The following is a 14,470-nucleotide window of genomic DNA, read 5'->3' as shown; positions in this document are numbered from 1 at the left end:
ACGTCATTTGGGATGGCTGAGAGAGCATGGAACGGCGTCGGGATGCCAAGCTCTTGGCTTGCTGCTCGAGGGCGACACAGAGGAGCCGCTATGCCTCATTCAGCCACTCATTGGTCTTTGGGTCCGGCATGTTGGAGATGTCTTCCAAGCAGTAGGCGATAGCTGCCATGTTGTACACCGCACAGGAAAAAGCAGAGGCCGCTGGGAGCCCCTGTGCGAGCGTATTGGTCATCGCCGAGTGGGTGCGTGGCTCATTGCTGCGCAAGATCCTACCTTTGGCGCTCAACCTCTGCCTCGGTGGCCTCTAGGTCCACCGGCCAAGCCTACAGGTGATACTCTTTGTCTAGGAGGTAGGCCACATGGCTGTGGGGACTCTACTCCGGTGGCGTGAGCCTGGGTGCCTCCTCGACAAGAACCTCACTGTCGATGTGGTAGCACATGCGTGGCGGTGTGTAGTAGTCGATGTCATCAGAGTCATACTCTAGGTTGTTCCCTAAAAGGATCTCAAGGAAGATCTACAACGATGGGTCATCGGTCCCTATCGCATCGGAGAGGATGGCGCTCTGCAGTGCCTTATGACTGATGAGGTGCTCTAGCTCGATCTAGAAGGACGTCACTGCATTCTAGATCCCAAAAGGCACGTCTAGGAGGTAGTACCAGAAGCGGTCAGGCAGCGGGAGCACCTCACCGATGGTGATCTGGTGGTGGACACACCAGCATGTAAAACATCTAGTGATGGTCTGACAGGGTGGGGTTTAGGGCTAAACCATGCTAGATCTATCAGGCTAGGACCTTGAGATCTGCTCCTAGAAGTCCTGGCGGATGGGGCGATGCTAGGGCCCATTGCCCGCCGGTGCAGCCCGTGGAGTGGATGAAGCTTGCCGTAGCAATCGGTGATGTAGGCCAGGCTCCCAAAGTTTAGGACCAGGCCCAGTGTGAAGGCATTGGCCATGATGGAGAACTCATCGGGGAAGCAGACACCGCCGTCTGGGGCGGTGCTGCTTGCTCTGGTGACAAGGCAGGTGGCTCTAGCCACCGTAGAGCCTAAATCGCACTTGATGCTACACCCTACCTGGTGCGCCAGCTATCACGGGGTTTGAACCACGGGAAGCAATCTTGATCTTGTGTGTATTATCCTACAAAATGTCAACAAGAATACCAAAACTCATAGAGCGGATTAGGATGAGGGGTTAGCGGTCAGCCATCCTAAGATTAGTTGTTCTTGAGGTTTAGAAATATTTTTGAATTGGCAGGATTTTAGTTGGATGTCTGTCTAGTATTTTTGGATTTTTTTGATATAATTATATGCATGGTATATTTTTTTATGCTACCATAGTGAATATTCTCATACATGGGAGGTATTCACATGGGGCTTAGGATTTTTATAATGCAATGATGGAATTTTATTTTCTTTTCTAAATGCAATGCTAATGTAGAAAAGTAAACATGCTAAAGTGAAAAATAATTTATATAATGTGATAAAGTAAATATGAATAACTACCAATTTTACCTCTTGGCGAGGGTTCAAAATTTTAAGTCCTCCGGACAGGACTTTTCTCCAGTCTTGTTCATACCTTGGGGCATTTGTCGGTCTCAAAGATGGAGACCTTGATGGTTGCACCTCTTGTGATGGTGACCCTAATGATGGTGCCACCTTTTCCTTCCACACCTGCTTGGTTTATGGACTCGTCTTAGGCGAAGTAGGTTCATCTTTCACAACTTCTTCATATTCCTTCCATTCATTCTTTAGGGATTGATTCTTCAGGCATTGGGACGATCAACGTCTCCTTCTAGAGTGGGTCTTCTTTGGCTGTTCATAAGTGGTATAACTATTAAAATAGCAGCGTACCTTTTCTCCAGGGAATTGGAAGTGGACTTGTCCAGATCTGACATATATGATTGTGTTGGTAGTATTGAGTAACGGTCTTCCAAGGATGATGGGTGTATCATCTTCTTCTTCACCCATGTCTAGAACCATGAAGTCAGCAGGGGCATATTGATCATGTATTTTTACTATGACATCCTTGGCTATTCTCTTCGGAAATCAAATTGATTGGTCCGCCATCTGCAATTGCATATATGTAGGGAACAAAGGTTTGTCCCCAAATAAGTATTCATACGTTAACTTGGACACTATATTGACACCCGACCCAATGTCCCAAAAGGTCTTGTTGAATATTCTTTGTCCAATGGTACACTCGATCATCAACACACCAGGATCATCATTCTTGGTAAGGTATGGTGAAGCGAGTAGGTGGTCGTACTCTGATCAGAGTGTGTTGATCATGTTAATTGATTCTTCTTGTGGCTGCCTAGTCCTAGTCTTCCTTCTTCTTCAGTTGTTCTTCTTCTTATTTATTATTGTCTCTTCGGGCAAGTACGACGTCTATGGAAGACTAGGAGATTGCAAGACATGATTTTTGAAAGAAAACTTCTTCTTTTTGTCCTTGATTGTGAAACAAATCTTAGCACTGTCCGCATAGATGATGGCTTTTGCAGTGCTTAGGAATGGTCAGCCCAAGATAATGGGTGCCCTTACATCTCCACTTGTTTCCAAAACCACAAAATCTACAGGTACGTATGATTTTCCCACTCATACACAGATGTCTTCAAGAATTCCCTTGGGGTGGTAGAGGGATTGATCTGCATGCTGCAAACGCATGTTTGTGTACAACAAAGTATCTCCATTAATTTTAACATCGATTACCTTAGGCATGATGTTGACACTTGCTCTAAAGTCATAGACAACTTCTTGGAATATGTGAGGTCTAATAGCTATAGGGATGACAGGTCTTCTTGGATTACCTTTCTTTTCAAGCAAGGAATAATCTATCCATCCTCCAGCTGATGGTTGTATGCTATAGTATGCTGCATTGTGAATATCGATAAGACTTGCAGTTTCTAGATCTTCCGGTTGCCTCGGAATCTTACCTTTGTCTATTGGAGGAACAATAGCTGCCAGCTGAGCTATTTGTTATTCTATTATTTTTATTAAAGCTATGCTGGTTTTTAATGGCAGAGGAGAAGCAATGCATTCTATTATTTATGTTTTCTAAGATTCTATCATTGGAAGCTAGTTTTCTAGATAAGCCTTTCATTATTTTAGCTTGGCCAGAAATTAACTCTCTCAAGGGTGGTTGATTATTGAAATTATTGTTATTGTTACCTTGATAGTTACCTTGGTAATTCTTCCTTTGTTGTTGATTCCATCCTTGATTCTGTTGAGGATGATAGTTGTTGTTGTTGATGAAGTTCACATCCTCATGAATTTTAGGGCAGTTGTTCCCTAAATGCCTAGTGTTTCCACACTCTTTACATGTCATGTGGGAATCATGAATGTGCATGACTTCTTGCTTCTCATTAGCTCGGTCTTCAAGCTTCTTCATGGGTAGATCCATTTTAGCAAACAACATGTCTACCTCCTTGAGTTGATGCATACCTCCACCTCTCTTGCGCGTTTGAAGACGTTCTTCATTCCAACCTTAGTTGGAGGCCATCTTCTCTATGAGAGATGTTGCACCTAGGATTGTGAGTGACAGGATTTCACCTCCAGCAGCTATATCCATATTCTCACGGGTGCTATTGGTCAACCCGTGGTAGAAAGTCTGCATGAGTAGCCAATTCTCCATCCCATGATGAGGATATTCTGATATGTAATCTTGAAAGCGTTTCCATGCCTCAGGGATAGATTCATCATGTTGTTGTTGGAAACTTGAAATTCTCCCACGTAGAGCATTGGTCTTGCCTATGGGAAAGAACTTTGCTAGAAAGGTAGTGGAGCAGTTATCCCATGTAGTATTTCTAACTTTGTTGGTGTAGAATCATTGCTTTGCCTTCCCCAAGTATGAGAATAGGAAGAGGTGAAGTAATATGGCTTCTTTGGAAACTCCTTTGATGGTGAAAGTGCTACAGATCTCTAGGAAGTGTTGAACATGAGCACTTGCATCTTTATGTGCCTCTCCACAAAACTGGCTAGCTTGCACCATGTTGATGAGAGCTGGATTGAGTTCAAATCCATTGTCTCCAACATTAGAGTTGATGTGGTAGCATAGGCATGGAGGGGCATAGCAGTCAATGTCATTAGAGTCGTACTCTAGGCCATTCCCTAATAGGATCTCAAGGAAGGTGTGTAGCGAGGGGACATCGGTCACGGCCGCACTGGAGAGGATGGTGCTTCTTGGCACATCGTGACTGATGAGGTGCTCTAGATCCATCTAGAAAGACGCCGCCATGTTCTGGATCTTGAAAGGTAGGTTTGGGAGGTAGTGCCAAAAGCGACCAGGCAGTGGGAGCACCTCACCGGTGGCGATCTAGTGGTGGACATTGGCCAACATGTAAAACATTTTGCATCTGTCCGGCATGGTGGGGTCCAGGCCCAAACTGTGCTAGATCTGTGAGGCTAGGACCTTGAGGTCTGCTCCTAGAAGTCTCAGTAGAGGGGGCCACACCAGGGGCTCGTTGTCCACCAGCATAGCCCCATGGAGTGGATGAAGCTCGCCATAGCAGTCGGCGACATAGGCTAGGCTCCCGAAGTTGAGGACCTAGCCCAGAGCAAAGGTGCTAGTCATGACTAAGAACTCATTGGGGAAGCGGACACCGCCACCTAGGGCGGTGTCACTTGCTCCAATGATGAGGCGGGTGGCTCCAGCCACCATGGAGCCTGAGTCACACTTGATGCTGCCCCTACCTGGTGCACCAGCTATCGTGGGGGTAAGAACCATGTCATGCATAGTTGTTTGAGTCAGTGTTAGAGTACGGGTCTCCGGTGGATTGAAGAACACAAGAATCACAAAGAGGACACAACAGTTTATCCTGGTTTAGGACAATCGATGCCCTATGTCCAGCAACTGATGATCCTTTTACTCAAAAGCCCCCAAAATCTAGGAGTTACAACAGAGTGTAGAGAGAGATTTGATAGGGGGTTAGCTCAGTGCTAATCTGAAGGTTGCCTCACCACCGGTGGAGTCTTCCCCTCGTTGGAGAGGAGGAAGACAATAGGATGAGGTGGAGGAGCTCTCGATGCCCCTCCTATGGGTTGCTCTGCTCTCGGTGTTGAGCAGAAGCAGATGGAATGGAATTTCTTGGGTTCCTTCCCCCCTAGGCCTGACCTTATCCCTTATATAACGAGATAGGATGGGTACATGGCTGTTTGGGGAGATGAGTCTATGGTCTACATGCTCTAGAGTCTAGGGGGGTCTTACAGTGGTGCTCTATGGACTGTGGCAGTGTTGTGGAGCCAAAGAATCCTTGGGCATCGTCTACCTGCTCTGTTCTAACACTCTACGTGCTAGGCTATGTCAGCTTGGACTAGCCTCCCTAGGTGGACCTTCTAGAGTCTTCTTGGTGATGAAGGAGGTTGGCTCTAGGGGCTGACGCATGGGCCTGAGAGGCACCTAGCCCCTAAGGCCATGGGATGCTTATCTTCTTGTGTCATGACCCGTGCATGACCCTATCGCGGAAGTGGCCGGCAAGGCCACACACATAGCACGGTGTCTGGGAGCCCTCGAGCCTCGATGGCTTGGGGCTTGTCTTCTTGCACTTGGGCCTTGGCTGGTGTCACAAGCTGAGCAGGAGCTAAGGCCTTAGCTCTAGTGTGTCATCAATCAGGAGCCTTAGGACTGGGCGAGCCTTCGAGCCCTGTGCAGGGGCTATGCCATGCCTAGGCTCAGCCAGGTTTCTTTGTCGGAGGGTGCGCACGAGTGTACCCGATAGGTATAGCCCCTGATCCCCTGATCGATCCTGGAGGGGTCGGTCGGGGGTCCCTTTGGTCAGAACCATTGATCCTAAGGCTCAACATACCCATATGTTAGGATCTCATCTGTTCCTTACTACTATCTTATCTTGATCTTGCTTGTTCCAAAAGATGCATTTGGTTCCAATCACATTATGATCCTTAGGCCTCTCAACTAACTCCCATACTTAATTTCTTGTGAAGTTGTTTTAGCTCTTCATGCATAGAATTCATCCAATCAATATCCTTCAAAGCTTCATCTATCTTCTTTGGTTCAATGGATGACACAAATGAGAAATTCTCACAAAATGATGCCAATCTTGATCTTGTTTGCACACCTCTTGAGATATCACCAATTATTGAGTCCAATAGATGATCTCTTGCAACATTTGTTGGTTGGAGCATTTGAACTTGATTGCTTACACTTGGTTGGCCATTTGGTTGAGATGATGAACTAGCCACTTGTTGTTGATCTTGCACTTGAGTACCACTTGTACTAGCTTAATTTTTATCATGAGAAGCACTAGCTTGCACATTTGAGTTAGAGAGCACTTGATTATGATCATATTCAACATCAATCACCTCTCTAGGCCTTATATTACCAACATCCATCTTCTTCATTGTATTTGCTAATTGAGTGCCTCTCACGTCATTTAGATTCTCATCTTCCTCTTAGGAACTGTTGGTTTTCATCAAATTCAACACCATGCACCTTCACAAGAGTACCACTAGCCAAATTCCAAACTCTATAAAGCTTGCTAGTAGTGGAGTAACCAAGCAAGAAGCCTTTATCATACTTTTCAAACTTTCTCAATCTAGTGCCTTTCTTCAATATATAGCATTTGCAACCAAAAACCTTAAAATATGCAATGTTGGGCTTTCTTCCATTCAAGAGCTCATATGGTGTCTTCTCCATCATTGGGTGACAATAGAGGTGGTTGCTATAATAGCAAGCCGTGTTGATTGCTTGGCCCAAAATGAATAACTCACATTGTACTCACTCAACATTGATCTTACCATGTCAATCAAGGTTCTATTCTTCCTCTCAACAAGGTCATTTGATTATGGAGTGTACTTGGCCGAGAATTGATGTCTAATTCCAAACTCGTCACACAACTCATCAATTCTTATATTCTTGAACTCACTACCATTTTCACTTCTCACTATCTTGATGGTTGTTTCAAACTCATTATGTATTCTCTTGATGAATGTCTTGAAGGTTGCAAACACATCACTCTTATCAATAAGAAAGAACACCCATGTGTATCTAGTGAGATCATCCACTATCACAAATCCATATTTATTTCCACCAATGCTAGTATATATGGTTGGTCCAAATAAGTCCATGTGCAACAACTCAAATGCCTTAGATGTGCTCATCATGCTCTTCTTAGAATGTGTGTTACCAACTTGTTTTCTAGCTTAACATGCAGTACATAGCTTATCCTTCTCAAATGTGACATCTTTCAAGCCCCTTACTAGATCATGCTTAATCAATTTGTTCAATTGTTTCATTCCAACATGACCAAGCCTTCTATGCCATAACCAACACATGCTAGACTTAGTGAGTAAACATGTTGACAATTGAGTTTCACTAGCATTGAAATTAACCAAGTATAGATTCTCATATCTAAATCCTTTGAATACCAAGTTAGAGCCATCTACACTTATGATCTCTACATCATCCACACCAAATATGCACTTGAAACTAAGATCACACAATTGAGCTACCAATAATAGGTTGAAGTTCAAGCTCTCTACTAGTAGCACATTGGAAATGCTGAAGTCAATGGATATTGCAACCTTACCAAGCCCTTTGACCTTGCCTTTGCCATTACCACAAAATGTTATACTATCAATCCCATTGCTATCACTTGTGTTGATTGAATTGAACATTCTTGAATCACCAGTCATGTGTTATGTACACCTACTATCAAGCACCCAATGCATTTCTCTGGCTTTATAATTGACCTACAAAAGAAGATCAATTCTTTTTAGGTACCCAAACTTGCTTGGGTACTTGAAGGTTAGTAACTAAGCTCTTTGGTACCCAAATGGCCTTCTTCTTTAGGCCCAACAAGGATGTACCAATGAACTTAGCCTTTACACCATTAACACCCTTGGTAAGCAAATAACAAGAATCAAACTTAATTGAGGATACATTAGCATGTGATTTCTTCTTCTTGCAATCATGCTCTTTATGACATACTTGCTTACAACTATAGCAATACCAACTATTGTTCTTCACAAAACTAGTCTTGTGAGGAGCAAAGGTGGCCTTGCCCTTCTTGGGGGTATAGCCCAATCCCTCTTTGTAGAGAGATGCTCTTTGGCTACCCAAGCACATAAGCAAGCGGTCCTCACCACCATAGGCCTTGCCTAAGGTGCGAGTGAGCTCATTGACCTCCTTCTTGAGGGTCTTATTCTCAACCATTAGTGAGGCATCACAAGTGAAACCATCACCAGTAGGTGAGGTGGAAGTGCTATAAGAAGGGTTAGTAGAAGCAACAATAATGGGCTTGTAAAAAGATTCATCAAGAATATCATAAGTTAGGCCCATATCACATAACATAATCACTTGCTCCTTCTTGGCTTCTTCGAGGAGAGAGGAGTGAGCTTTTTCAAGCTTAGCGTGAGCCTTTGCCAAGCTCCTCATGGTCTTCCTTTAGACTCTCATGAGAAGCATTTAGCTAAACAAAGGATTGCTCAAGAGATTTGACCCTCTTGCGCAATTCTTTGCACTCCTTTCTCTTTATCTCAAAGTAAGTATGGACTTGCTCCAACATGTCCATGAGCTCCTCCTTTGTGTACACCTCCTCCTCATCATCACTCCTATAATCATCACTTTCATAATCATCATTGTCACTCACATCACATTTTACCCGTGGTAGTCTTTGGCATAAGGCAAGTCGATGGAGTGTCGAAGATGAAAGGCTTGTTGTTGATGGCGATGCTTGCTAGTCTCTTCTTGAGAGACTTCTTGTCGTCATCGCTAGAATCATCATCATCATCCGATGAGCCATCACTATACCAAGTGACCACATAGCCTTCTCCCTTCTTCTTTTTCTTGAATGACATCTTCTTCTCTTTCTTTTCCTTCTTCTCCTTTTTTTCTTTCTTCTTGTCATCCTCATCATTATCACTATTGTAGGGACAATTTGCTATAATGTGATCCTTGCCCTTGCACTTGTAGCATCTCCTCACATACTCCTTATTGTGATCTCTTCTCTTTCTTGCACCATAGCCCTTCTCCTTCATGAATTTGCCCATCTTATGTACAAAGAGAGCCATAGCTTCATCATCAATGTCACTGGCATCTTCATCTTCACTTGATTCTTCTTTCTTTGACTTGCCCTTATTATTGGATGAGGTGCTAGCCTTGAATGCCACACTCTTCTTCTTCTTGTCTTCATCCTTCTTTTCATCTTGGTTAACCCCCTTCCTTTCCACACAGTATGTCTCTTGTGTCATGGCATCACCTAGTACATGGTTAGGGGTTCGTTGCTTCAATCCTCCTCTTGTGATGAGCATTCTCAACATCTGAAACCTTGGAGGTAAGCACATCAAGAACCGTTGAGAGACATCATCATCATTGATCTTCTCACCCAAAGCCTTCAAGTCATTGACAATCACTTGCAATGTATGGAACATCTTCGGAATGCTCTCATCATCCTTCATCTTGAAGCTTATCAACTTGTCCTTGAGAATGTACAACTTGGCACTCTTGACCGCTGGTGTGCCCTCATATGTTTCCTCCAACCTCTCCCATACTTCATCAGCTCTTTCACTATTCTTGATTTGCTCAAACACCTTTGAGTCAATGGTATTGTAGATGGTGTTGAGAGTCATTGTGTTGCATTACTTGTTTGCTTTGTCATTGTTGGTGAGATTGGTGGGATCAATAATCACATAATCATTCTCGTTCACATCCCACACTTGATCATTGATTAAACCAAGGTACATCTTCATCTTTCTCTTCCAATAATAGCATGTGCCATCAAAGAACGGTGGTTTGCCCCCCACATGGTTGAACACAACTTGAGCCATCTTTTGACACCGAGGTTGTTAAGCCTTAAATCAAATGGTGACCATGGTTCTGATACCACTTGAAATGTCTTAAATGACTAGAGGGGGTGAATAGCCTATAAAAATCTCTACAAATACACTAGAGCATAAGGTTAGTAACTGAAATAGCGATATGCAATTTTGCTCTAGCTCTACAAGGGTTGCAAGCCACCTATCCCAACAATTCTAGTTGATATGATCTCTAAGCACACACACAACTAGGTCACTACTCTCTAAGCTAGTGAGCTCTCAAAGACTAACTAAAGAACCTTACTAACCAAATTAACAAGCTCTTAAGACTAGCTACACTAAAGAGCTTGGACTAGGCAAGAATGTAAATAATGTAAATACAAGAGAGTGTAGGGTGATTATACCCCCGTGGCAAGAGAGATGAACCAAACAATGAATACCGATTCAATCATCGGGAGAGATCCAATGCACAAGAGACAATCAATTTTTCTCCCAAGGTTCACGTGCTTGCCGGCACGCTAGTCCCCATTGTGTCGACCAACACTTGGTGGTTTGGTGGCTAATAGGTATCACACACCTACCCAACACTTGGCGCCGCAAGAACCTACCTACAAGTGAGGTAACTCAATGACAAGAGCAATCCACTAGAGTTACCTTTTGGTGCTCTACAGGGAAGGTACAAGACCCCTCACAATCACTGGGAGATGGCCATGACTAATCACCAACTCATGCCAATGCTCCTCCACTGCTCCAAGTTGTCTAAGTGGCAGCAACCACCAAAAGTAACAAGAAATCCGTAGCCACAACGATCCCCAAGTGCCACTAGATGCAATCACTCAAGCAAATGCACTAGGAATCACTCCCAATCTCACTATGATGATGAATCAATGATGGAGATGAGTGAGAGTATTTGCTTAGGCTCACAAGGATGTATCATAGGTGAAAATGTGCAAGAAAGTGAGCCCAAGGTGCCCCAAGTCTATTTATAGACCCCCCTCAAAAGATACAACCATTGGTGCCTCGGGTGGTGATCGGACCCAGCGACCGGACCTAGCCTAGAGTCTAGTCCTAGTGGGTCTGGTCGGTCATCCAACCAACTAGAAGTCGCCACATCTATCCTGATTTGAATTCGACTATTGCCTCCCATGCGCATGGACGACCGAACCCATAGCTCGATAGACCAGACCCATCGTCACCCAGAGTTCAGTGACTTCCAGTAAGCCCCCAGAGCGCTAAAACATGACCAGACCAAGTCTGGTCCTGATAACTAGACCCAAGTTAGGGTTTGACCCTCACACTTGTCTTGCTAGTGTGCTCTTATTAGTTGATGACTAGACCCACCAGTCGGGATGACCGGACCCACCGATCACCAGAGTCCGGTCACGTCGATTTTCATATAGAAAGGGTTTTTGACCCTCAGATCGAGTCTGGTCCTTGCCTTCTAACCCAGGCGTAGGGTCCAGTTCTCCTATGCATGATATGTAGTCCCCTGTGCACCACGCTCGACACTATGTTAATGTCACCCTTCAACCAGACCCAATGACCAGAGTCTACTCGCACCCGCGACCTAGGTCCGGTTCTCAACATGCCCTTTACCGTGCCACCGCACTGACCAGACTTAGGCTGGCTAGGGTCTAGTCCTAGTAGAGCCAAGGCCTGGTCCTAGACCAATAGTTCCTTTTCTTTTTTCATCTCCTCAACGTCTTCACCCTTGCTTCCAAGTTGCTAACTACAAAGTGTAGAACTTGTGTGCACGTGTGTTAGCATTTTATAAAGCATTTCACAAGGGTCAATTGTTAGCACAATAGGTCCCTAATGCATATGCAAGAATCATGTCATCTAGTGGCACTCGATAACCACTTAGCCAAAGATTTCCCCTCCTTATAGTATGGCTATCGATCATAAATACACTCACACCCTCTATGGTGTCTTGAGTGCCAAAAACAAAAACATATTTGATACCTTTGCCTTGATCAATCTTGTTTTTGTTTTCTCTTTCTTCTTTTCCAAGTCATAGCACTTGATCTTCAAGTTTGGCCACCACCATCAACATGACACCATCTAGCTCCACCACTTGGCTTTGGACCATCCTTTCTTGTCTAAACACTTAGCTCAAGAATTAGTCCATAGGTCGCATCAGTTATCCAAAACCAAACTAGGGCTTTCACATGGCCGAGCCATGGCTATAAGAAGCCCTACCTAGTCCTTCGCAACCCTAGACCACCCTTCAGTTGCACCATGAGAACCCCCACCAAGCCAGAGAGGAGGGTCAAGAGAAAAGAAAGGAGGCACCGTCGCTGTGAAGCCATCGCTGTGGAGGCGCCATGGAGCCACTACCGGAGCCGAGGACAATGCCTCAATCATCTTTAGTGACATAGTAGCTTGACACGACACTACACTGACTCATCACTATGTCGCCTCGCCACTGCACCATCATCCTAGCCCCCACAAGCCCCACGGTGAGCCTACTACACCTGCCTCATCTGTTGGCGTGCACTCACCCATCTGGGAGGCCCAAAGGTTGAGCTTTTGCCCATCACCAAGCACTACACATGCATGTGCACTTGCACAGGCTATAGCATGGTGATGTTGAGCCGCCTACGCTTAGGAATGCCCATGCTAGCACACTACATCCGCCGCACCCTCATGGCTAGACCCTGCCATGGCGAGCCCTGTTTCGGTCACTCTGAGCCAATAGAGGTAACATTGCCTCCATGAAAAAATTGACCTCATCAAGGGACACACACCACACCAGCCCATGCTAGCAGAGATGCCTAGAGCCACTAGTCATGTTCGCGATGCTGGCGTGGCTATGCGCCCATGGCACCACCATGTCGATGCTGTTCCCATAAATCTTGGCCATCTCGCTCGATGAGGAGGGTCTGATGACATCCATTGTGACCCCGCTAGTCTAGCCATGTAGATGGTTGGCCCTAAGATCTACCCTAGCCCTTGAATTGATGGAGCCGAGCGCTCGCTAGAGTTCCACCATCGTTGTTGTCATGGAGCGGACTTCGCCAACCCAAGGACACACCATGACCCTTGGATGAGTTAGAAAGGCCTTGCGAGCCTTGGTTGCACATGCCATAGAGCCGCGATGCCTGTCCCATCACCATGGTTGGCCATACCGATCTCTATGACACCGCCTTTAGGTTGCTGTCGCCTTCATCAAAGCACTAGTGGACCCTAGGAATCCATAGGAGCCCCATCAAGCCTCGCCGAGCCCTAACGTGCACCTTGCCATCAGTAAGACCTTTTGAGGACCTATGTCGAACACTTTGGGGATGAGGAGCAAGAGGCTCTTCCTGTCCTATTTGCCTAAACATGCACTGGTGCACCGTGCACCGTGTGCACTAGCCTAGTGTTGACCTAGCCCATCGTGGACCAGCCTATGGTCTACGGTAGATAAACCTCATGGCCACTCTAAACTGGCCACGTGAGCCAAGCCTAGTAGAAGCCTAGCTCGACCACATGGCTAGCCCTAGGCGCTGACACATGTCTATGGTAGAACCGCTCAAAATAACATGCTTTCGGAGGCGCTCATCTTGCACTAGGCACTAAGCACCTCGAAACTGAGCTACATCGAACAGTTCTGTCAAGCACACCCCAATGGAGAACTCGAAACAATCCACGTTTTACATCTAGAATCTAATAATAAGTACGAGCTTACAATACTTAGTCTATTTCATACAATAAGAGTTCTTGAAAATTATTTATTATAGTAATAGAGTTTAGAGTGTGATAATTAAACAGCGGAATAAAAATAATCATCTATCAGAAATGATACAAGGATCCGTCTATGCCCACCAGAAGAATCCTCCACACAAGAGCTACTCCTCAAGCTGCATCTACAACAGGGGTAAAATAAACCTTGAGTACACAATGTACTTGCAAGACTTAGCCGACTAGTTAGAATAGTTTCCCAACTCTCAAGGATATGATAGGCAATATGGGTTTGCTGTTTTCTTTTTGTTTGCGGAAAGCATTACTAATAGTTCATCCTTATAGTCAAGTTTTATTAGCAGTCATGATTACTTCATTATCTAACCATTCTAGGTAAGCACCTGTTCTACTTTCAAGCAAGGGTTAAGCAATCAGAACTATTTCACCATCTTTCATCTTCCAGTTCTTACTACGGTGCTAGACCATAGCCAAGTCGTACCGTCTCATGGAAACAACGATTTGCGAACCAATGTATCCCACCTGGGTATTCCAAAACACATGCCCCGTTTGTACCCCATGTACAAACAAGACCAACCCATTCCACTCCTGTCATGGGGTCTAGGTCCTCGTCCAAACTTGGACTCCAAGCCCCCACACTTGAGACCCGGTCTCAACATGGTGCTTAGACCTCCACCTTTCCTCTTCTCCAATCAGTCAATCTAGAAAGAGCCAGAACCCATGACAAGAGCGTAACAGGCCTTCCCGCTCCTATAAGCAAGTATGTGTTTAGGATAATAAGTCTATGACCTGACTACCATCCACAGCAACTGACGGTCCTTAATCGATACGAACAGGGAAAATAGTGTAACCAAGCTAAGCCACGTTGGCCGCGAGACACAACCTGTTACACCCACCAATACCCATACCATATCCCTGCCCTATCTCCATTCTTCCTTTCATTATTTTATTATGAGAGTAATAATAATCCCCTATTGTGAGCAACGACAGGTTACTCATGCTACCGATGACCTAAGCATAGCA

The 14,470-nt window shown here is 45.1% G+C and overlaps 1 non-coding gene across 1 annotated transcript; it reads left to right on the top strand.

Annotated features, from left to right (window-relative positions):
- Positions 1 to 3,627: 3,627 nt before the first annotated feature.
- LOC136498671 (small nucleolar RNA R71) lies at positions 3,628 to 3,736 on the top strand. The gene has a single exon (XR_010769682.1). It is a non-coding gene; the product is annotated as a small nucleolar RNA R71 (small nucleolar RNA).
- Positions 3,737 to 14,470: the final 10,734 nt, after the last annotated feature.

Source organism: Miscanthus floridulus, chromosome 12, assembly GCF_019320115.1.
Source record: "Miscanthus floridulus cultivar M001 chromosome 12, ASM1932011v1, whole genome shotgun sequence".
In the NCBI taxonomy this organism is placed as follows: domain Eukaryota; kingdom Viridiplantae; phylum Streptophyta; class Magnoliopsida; order Poales; family Poaceae; genus Miscanthus; species Miscanthus floridulus.
The sequence above is the reverse complement of the archived record's forward strand: the minus strand, read 5'-3'. Positions and strand labels throughout refer to the sequence as shown.